A 9,693-nucleotide genomic window follows, 5' to 3' on the forward strand; every position below is an offset into this window, starting at 1 on the left:
ATATACATATGTATATATATATATATATAATTTATATACACTGTGGTAAAATCGAATGTAATGGACTTCTGTACTAGAAGCAATGCAATGATCCAGGACAATTCTGAGGGACTTATGGAAAAGAACGCTACCCATATTCAGAGGAAGAACTACAGGAGTGGAAACACAGAAGAAAAAAACAACTGCTTGAACAAATGGGCTGATGGGAATATTATTGGGGATGTAGACTCTAAACAACCACCCTAGTGCAACTATCAATAATATGGAACTAGGTCTTAATTGAGGGCACATGAAGAAACCAGTGGAAATGTGTATTGGCTATGGGGGAGGGGCAGGTTGGGGGATGTGGAGGGGAGAGTAAGAACATGAATCATGTAACCATGGAAAAAATTTTTCTAAAAAATAAAATAAAAAAAAAAGAAATCACTTCTCTCTAGGCTTGCATTTCCTTACCTGTAAAATGGAAGGAATGGACTAGATGGCCTCTAAAGATCCTTCCAGTTCTACAAGTAGAATTCTATGATCTTATGAAAATAAATAGAAAGTAAGTCACAGGACAGAGGAAGGGGGTACTTGGAGATGCTTTAAGTAAAGGGATATCAATAGCACCAAGAATCATTGTGCTTATTCTCTAAAGAGCTTAGCTTTAAAATCCCAAGAGCCTAGAATATTTGGATATGAAATCCATTTTCTGACACAATTCCCATTTGAGCTGTTTCACAACTGACACAAATTAATGAGAAAGGGGTGGGGGAGTGTTGTTGATATCATATTTTCACACACAGAACAATTTAACAGACCCATAGTTGGAGGCTATTGACCCATTGCCAATGTGGGTAAAACTGGTTAGTTAAAAACTAGTATGACAAGATAAATATTTGTCACCCCCCAAAACATAAAACTAAATGTTAAAAAACTACAATGATACTTCACAGTTGACAATTAATATAAAAATCTATAATTGGAAGGAACAAGTAATAGACTCTGAATGGTTTGGTGTAAATAAATCACTGCAAAAAGAAAAAAAGTGGCAAAGACTATATTTGAGCAGTGGTGGGTCAATGGCTTCACTTCTATCAATAAAGGATGCAATAGGATCCATTTATAGTTCATGTAGAGCATTAATATCTTTGCCAAGAAAAGGAAGAAGAAAATTTCTTTGGTCAAAGTATATGAACAAGCAATTTTCAAAAGCAGAAACACAAATTGTTAATAATCTCTTTGAAAACTTCCAGGTATGATCCTGAAGAAAAGATATGAGAAACCACCCCTGCCTTGCTCCTTTTGGAAGTGGGATGTCCACAAGTATGGAACAATAGGAAGGTAGATAGATAGACAGACAGATAGGTAGGTAGATAGATAGATAATAGCTAGATTTGGTATACTAATCAATTTCCCTGATTTTTCTCTCTTCCACTTTTTCCTTCCTTCCTTTTCTCTTTTCTTATATAGGATAGATAGATCTTTGGAACGGGGCATATACTAGGAATATATGGATATTCCTAGGAATACTAGGAAAAATGCTTGTGATATAAACATAAAAGATATCAATAGCAAATTATTGTTATTAAATTAAACAATCAAATTGTTATTCAATTAAACTTACAAATTGTTTTTAAATTTTTAAGAAGTGAAGTTCAACTTCCCTAATATTCAAAGAGATGAAAAACAAACTTTGAAGCACCTTGTGTCCATCAAATGGGCAAAAATAAAGCAATGGGACTCAATGCAGGAGAAGTTATAATGGTACGAGAACATTCATTCATGCTGGTATAATTGCTAATTGCTAGAAACATTTTTATAAAGCAATCTGGCAGGAGCAAAAAGAAAATTACAAAATCATCATCATCATCATCATCATCATACCCTTTGACCCAGTAATTGCATTTTTGAGACTATATGCAGAAAACATAATCAAAACCAACAGAAAAAAGGACTTCAAAGATCTTCAGAGTAACGTTTTTATAACCGCAAACAAACAAGCCTATAAATAACCTAAATACCCAACAATAGGGAAATGGTTAAATAAATTCGACTTAATTAAAATAGTGAATAGCATAATAAAATGAAGTCTGAAAAGTATGAAGAATACAAAGAAACCGGCAAAGGTCTCTGAAATAATGTAGAAAGCAGAAGAATGGCATATGCACAGTGACCCTATTTTACGAAAAAAGGAGTGATAATGAAAGGGCAAAAACAATCCTGAAGATGGGTTAGAAAAAGTGACTGAAAAATGAGGACATTTTGAAATTAAGTAATGCCAACATAAATACTTTAAAAGCAAATTTTCTTGGCTATACTAATAATCAGTGGTCCAATCTTAATAAAACCCTGGAAAAAAGCGGAGGGCACAGTCTCTTTTTGAGATCACAATAAGCGAGTAAGCACATAGGGTCAATAGAATTTAATTGACAAACTGTGCAAATTACACCTGGAATTTGTGAAAGATCAAATAGTGTCCTACCATGAGCTCTTCCACCCTTGCCATGGAATCTTCTCATCCTTGCGCTCACTATAACTCATCCTTTCTGAGGTTGCATGGCTTATATGTAAACTGTCCATAGACAAAGAGAAAGGGGGAATAAAACAATTACCTCGGTTATACCAAAGCTACTTTGTTTCTAACGTTTTAGGATTGTGTTTTCATCTAATTTCTCATAGAACTATCTTGTTACTTTTGTTCATGGTTTCAGATTGTTTCAAAGAGAGGAAGATATATTTATCTGGCTAAGGTTTGTTCTGTCTTCTTGGTTTTGATTTTAAATAATTATAAAGTAGCATTTGATGATCATTTGGGAACAAAAATCCTCCCGTGAATATGATTGATCGGGAGGTTGTACCTCTGTGCACAAAGGTTTAAAACATTAGTCCTTCCTTTATGATGCATAGCTGTTAAATACAGTATTGAGAACTGTTGTTTTTAAAGCCAATCACTCTTTTTTTTAAAGAGGGGAAGGAGTAAGCTAATTGTGAGAGGTGGCTAAAAGGAGCTAATCTATTCTTAACCTCACTTCATAAGTGACAGCAAAATTAAATGGAGACAATCATGAATCACAGGAGGATGGGAGTTGGGTAACTAATTGGCCTATTTTCTGTGCTGTCAGAATCCTCTCAAGCAATTTTCCTCAATTATAACTGCAAATCAGCGTACTATTTCCTCCGCAGAAGCTATCCATTGCCTGTGGACTAACGAGGTGTCCTGGGATAACTTGGGAGGATCTGTTGGAGGCCACTTTCTCCTGGTGGATGATTATGTGAAGCTCACAATGAAATGCTGGCAAGAAAAACTCTTTCCCTCTAAGTGGACACGGGCAAAGAGCCATAAAGAGTAGTGGGAGGTGGAGAAGGTTTTGTACAATGCTCCACTTTGACCATGCCAGTCCCATACTCAAAACCCTTCTCTGGCTTCCCATTAGCTACCAACAAAAAAATCCTCTGCCTAACATTCAAGGCTCTCCACTATCTGCCCCCAATCAGCTTTTCCAATCTCATCTCACACACCTCCTCCTCATTTATTTTAGGGATTGGTGAACAACAAGATGGAAATATTTGATATTTATGTAGGTTTAAAAAGTGTTTTACATATATTCTCATATCTACATAGGCATTATGGTGGACAGAGCCGACCTCAAAACCAGGAATAGAACTGGGTTCAAGTTCTACTTCTGATGCATACGGGTGGGGTAACCCTAGGCAAGTCACTTTTCTAAGACAATAAGTGGCAGAGAAGGGGATGATCTGAATTGGTAGGAGTTTCCTTCCCATACATAGGATTCACTATATGAATGAAATCAGATACTGATTGTTATCTCTATCCCAGATCACTTGATTTTTCACAATGACCCAGTAGGTACAGTTATCAACCCCATTTCCCAAATGACAAAACTGAAGCAGAGCAAAGTCAGGTGACTTGGCCAGGGTCACCCAATTAATAAATGTTTGAGGCAGGATTCAGGTCTTCCTGACTCCAAGTCCAGAAGTTTACTTACTAAGTCACTGAATATATTCTCTGTTTTCTCGGAGAGCAGGAAATCCTCCCATGCTTGAAGCAGACTCCGCACCAACTGCAGTCCTCTCTTCTTCCTAGGCTCAGCTTGAAAGTCACCTCCATGGTGCCTTCTCTGATTCTGACCCCCATTTTCAATTTTCATAAGACTGTTTTGTCTTTCTTCTTCTATTGCCAAGAATACTCCAATGATATTTATACATGTTTTATTCCCTCTGTAGCCTGAGGTCAGGGACTCATTCTTCTTCTATATACTTTTCTTACCAGTTCCTCATACAGAAAAGGTGGTTAACAAAATGTTTTGTGAATTGAATATACTGTCTTAAAGAATCATTGGAGCAACTCCAGGGAAACCTCCGCAAAGCAAACAAACAAATGAAATACACGCCAGAAATGGAGCCAATTGGCAAAGTTGGCTTTCCTCTCTTTTGGATGAACTTCTAACAGTTGCTTTTCATCACGGTCACTGATGTGAGGCTAGCCAGAAGCTACTTACAATGCATTTGGGCTCTTTCTTCCCTTCCTAATTCATGCTTGATTTGTCGTGTTCCTCCCTGTGATTACCCATTCTTGTACTTCATCTGGTGCCATCATGATGGACAGCTTTGTCTTCCACAAATAAAGACCATTAACATGAGCTTCAAGAAATGCTCTGGGGGATCGAGATATATCCACATTCTCCCTAGAAGAAGGAAAAAAGCAAGTGGACTGTAAGAAAAGAGACTAGGTCCCAGAACCCAGCTCTGTCCCGCTACGATCAACAAATGACACTTCTATAAATCCTTTTACTCATCTTTAAAATGAATCATTTGCCCCTGATGCAATCTCAGGTGCTCCTGTGAAGTATAAACTGCACTGGTTCCAGAGTGAGAGGATCTGGATTCAAGTCTTGCCTGTACGCATGCTACCTATATGACCCTGGTAAGTAACTTCATCACCGTGGCCCTCAGTTTAATTCTTTGTAAAAATGAAGGGGTTGGCTCAAGTGGTGTCTAAGGGCCTTTCCAGCTCTAGGTCTGAAATCCTATGAATGAATAAGCAAGTCATTTGCCCTCCCTGAGCCTCAGTTTCCTTTTATGTGAAATATAGGGTTGGTAATAGATAGCCTCTAGGCTTCCTTCTAGTTAATAATGATGATACTAATAATATTCATTTAGAATTTACTATGTACCAAGCACTGTACAAATATTATCTTGTTTAATTCTCACCACAATGCTAAGAAGTAGGTGCTATTATTTTTTAAACCCTCACCTTCTGTCTTGGAGTCAATACTGTGTATTGGCTCCAAGGCAGAAGAGTGGTAGGGTAGGCAATGGGAGTCAAGTGACTTGCCCAGGGTCACACGGCTGAGAAGTGTCTGAGGTCAGATTTGAATCTAGGACCTCCCATTTCTAGGTCTGGCTCTCAATCCACTGAGCTGCCCCCAGTAAGTGCTATTATTATATTTATTTTATAGTTCAGGAAACTAAGGCAAACAGGTTAAGTGACTTGCCTGAGCTTATATAGCAGGTAAGTATCTGAAACTGGATTTGAACTCATATCTTCCTGACTCTAGGCTCAGGACTCTTTACTAAACTGGTTAAATGCCTTAAAATCTTTGAGCTTTTGGATCTCCCTGAGCTTCAGTTTCCTATGATATGAAATACAGAAATTGGACTAGATAACCTCTGAGGTCCTTTCTTGATCTTCACCTATCCTGGAGCAAGTCAATTCCCCTCTCTGGGCCAAAATCTTCTCTGAACAACAGGGGTTTGGTCTATCAGTGATGGACAAACTATGGCCCACGGGCCAGATGCGGGCACCCTGAAATGTTCTATCCAGCAGCGGTACATTATTCCTAATTTGACGAATACAATGAGTAGGATACAATGCAATGAAACATCGAAAGAGTTGCCTTAGAAACAGACTGACAGATGAGCATTTCCTTTCCTTTGGCCCCCTCTTTCAAAAGTTTGCCCATCATTGGTCTAGACAATCTCTGAGGTTTTTACCAGCTCTAGAGCTATAAACCCACTGGGCAAGCCACTTTGCCTTTGGGGGCCTCAGTTTCCTCCTCTGTAAAATGAAAGAGTTGGAACATATGGCCTCCAAAGTCTATCCCAGGTCTAATTTATTCATTTTTTATGCTATTGATCCTTTTATTTATTTATTTACCACCCCAAAAAATTATTAATTAATTGATTTGGAGTATTTTCCCATGGTTACATGATTCATGTTCTTTCCTTCGCCTTCTCCCTTCCTCTTCCATATCTAATTTATTCATTTTAAGGGCAAAACAAACTCTAGAAATTTCAGTTATTCCCAAACAATCCCCTTTGCTTGAGTCATTAATTCTATCAAGAAAGTGTTGGGTTGATTGTAAGCTTCTCCAGGGCAGGACCCAGTCTGTCTTTTACAAATGAAGCCCTGTTACTATGAATCGCAAAGCGATGCACAAATGAATGAGAGTGCAAAGATTAGAGGCGTGTGCAGACAAATGGAGTTACAGAAGGCCTTTATGAAACATCCATGTTATAATGGAGGTGGGAGAGAGCATGTGAGTGTTGCTCAAGAATCTGCCTTGGGACCTTTCGTTTTTAAAGCCTCATGTATTTAATTATCATCTCTACCCGGAAGACTCTCACATCTATACAACTAACACTAATCCTCTTCCTGAACTCTGATCCTGCACTGACAGCTTCCTGCTGGTCCACTGCCCCAGGATATCCTGTCAACATATCAAGCCCAACATGTCCCAGATGAAATTTAAATCCACCATTCCTCTAGACTCTATCCATATCTACCAAGGGATCTATGTTCTTCCCCTAATTCAAATTCATCATTTCAGTCATCCTTAACTTTTGCGCCTTTCTCTCCCTACTCCCTCTTAATCAAGGTTTGAAGCTGCCATCCCAGTTCAAGCCTTGATCCCCTCTCATTTGGACAATTGTGATGCCCTCATATGTGGTCTCTTTGATTCTAATCTTTTACCTCTCCAATCTATCTATCCTCCACATAACTGCTCAAATGTTCTCGAATCATGGGTCTGTCCAGAAATGTACTGGTAAATGTTTAACAATCAGCTTTCCAAAAAAATTTAATGTATGTAGGACACATTAAGTTTAATCTACATTATTGATGTTTTCTCCATCACTTTTTAAGTGCAAATTGTTGACAAAACAACGATTCAAGACCTGATTTGTAGAGTTTGCAGATTTTCAAGATGTGGCTGCTCAGCCAAAAAGATTTAACAAGTTCCCAAGAGCCAGACCAAGCTGGTTCTAGCACCCTGTGATTATGACCATGTCATTCCCCTCTTCAAAAGCCTGCAATGGCTCCCTATTACCTCTAGGAAAAAGGATAAAATCCTCAGGATAGCTTTTAAAGGAACTGAAATTTCTAGATTAAATTAAATTAAAATTGGGAGTCTTGCTCCCAAATCCTTTGCCAACCTTATGTAACAATATCTCCTTCACACATTCTATATTTGTAGGTAAACTGAACACTAGCTAGTTCCCAAACTCAGCATTCAATCACCCACCTCTGTGGATTTGCCCCAGCCATGCCCAATGCCTGGAATGGACTCCCTCACTATCTCAGACTCTCAGAATCCTTATCATCCATCCGTGTCAGTGGTCAACTCAGGCGCAGCATCCTATGGAAAGCTTTTATTGATACTGTCAGTTATTAATACCTTCACCCTCCTCAAATCAGCCTATTGTATTCAGCCAGTAGAAAGTAAGCTTCATGGAGATAGGAACTGTTTCCTTTTTGTGTCTTTATCTCCAGCATCTAGTATAGTATCTTGTACATAGTCAAAGCTTAACATTATAAGTGATTTGATACACTATCCAAGTGAGAATTCAAAAATGGGAGAGGGTCACATGTGTTCAAAGGTGTCTTACACAGCATGCAAAGAGAAGAAAGCTATTTTTCAAGATGTTCTCCAGATGTTTCTGTTGTCCTGACTGGACAAAGATCTATAATGCTACGGGATCTCCTTCTTCAACTACATCCCTGTGATTAACTGAAGGTGATTGGCCTAGTCATCCACAAACTGAAGATGAGATGAAGAATACGTATTGCTCCACAGTCTAAGAAATAGCTACAAAACCAAGCCACTGAGTTAGGCCACTAGAACATTTATTTTGGATGAGAGATGCCAGATCCAGAATTGGCTAGAGGGGAGATCTAGGTTAATCCCGATTTTTTAGCACAACCCTTTTCCTGATGATATTCTCCAACCAGAGCCAAATTCAAGTAATTCACTCAAACAATAATTTATTAGTATCTACTATGTGCTCTGTTTTGTAATAAATCAGTACAATGGTGGCTTGTTGCATCCCTTCATGCTGGAATTTTTCTTGTTGTTCAGTCGTTTCATACTCTTTGAGGTTTTCTTGGTAATGATACTGGTGTGGTTTGTCATTTCCTTCTCCAGCTCATTTTAGAGATGAGGAAACTGAGACAAACAGGATTAAGTGACTTGCCCAGAGTCACACAGCTCATAAGTATCTAAGGCCAGATTTGAATTTAGCAAGAGCTAGAATTTCCCAGTACTCTATCCACTGTACCGCCTAGCTGTCCCATGCTATAATTAGATCAGATTATAAATTGGTTCTTATTAACAGCCAGGAATTGAGGATATTTTCATTAAAGTAAGATTTCTTTTTAATACGCCCACATTGAATGTGTATCTCTTTTGTATAGCTTACCTAATGTGCCTTTGCACAAAATGGGCACTTAACAGATTTGAATGCTTTTAATTATTTAGTTTAATATTATCTTATTGACATTTTTTATCACTTTCATATCAGACTATATCCTTTCACCCTCCCTTATCCAGAGGGCCTTCCTTTGTAATAACCACTTGATGAGAAAAAGAAAAAGCAGTTCTTAAAAAAACTAGGAAAGATAATATCTGGGTAGCAGAGGTGGAGTCAAGAAGATTCGAGTTTAAATTTGACCTCAGACAGTTATTAGCTATGTGACCTTGGGCAAGTCATTTAACTCTGTTTGCCTCAGTTTCTTCATATGTAAAATGAGCTGAAAAAGAATGTGGAAAATGAGTCCAATATCTTTTTCTATTTTTTTTAAACAAGAGCAGTAAGGGCTAGGCAACTGGGGTTAAGTAAATTGCCCAGGGTCACATAGCTAGGAAGAATCTGAGGCGAAATTTGAACCTGGGTCTTTTTGACTCCAGGCTTGGTGATTTACCCACCCTGCTACCTAGCTATCCCATCACTCCAAAATCTTGGTCAATAAAACCCCAAACAAAGTCAAGAATAGTCAGACACAACTGAACAACATTTAGTATGGTTCTTGTAATACAGTAGGAGTTTAATAGATGTTTATTGCTTTGAATTGAAGGAGGAAGGAGAAAGTGGCTGCTGGTCCAAGTTGACTAAATCCCCCAGAAACTGTACATTTTGTGTTCACATCATTTTGAGGTCATTCCATCTTAAGGATTCTGAAAAGGAAGGAAGTCACTCCAGGTAAAGAGCTATATTTTCTTTGGACTTTGAATCACCAGTGTTTGGTATTAGTTTGTGTATTTAGAGCTTCGAGGAGCTGTAGAGCTCATCCAGTTCATTTTACAAATGAGGAAATCAAGATTCAGAGAAATTATCTGATGGGATCTATCAAAGGTAGGATTTGAACTCAAGTCTCCCTGATTGCAAGCCCAGGACTTAATCCACTGTACCACC

This window comes from Gracilinanus agilis, chromosome X, assembly GCF_016433145.1.
Source record: "Gracilinanus agilis isolate LMUSP501 chromosome X, AgileGrace, whole genome shotgun sequence".
Taxonomy (NCBI): Eukaryota; Metazoa; Chordata; class Mammalia; order Didelphimorphia; family Didelphidae; genus Gracilinanus; species Gracilinanus agilis.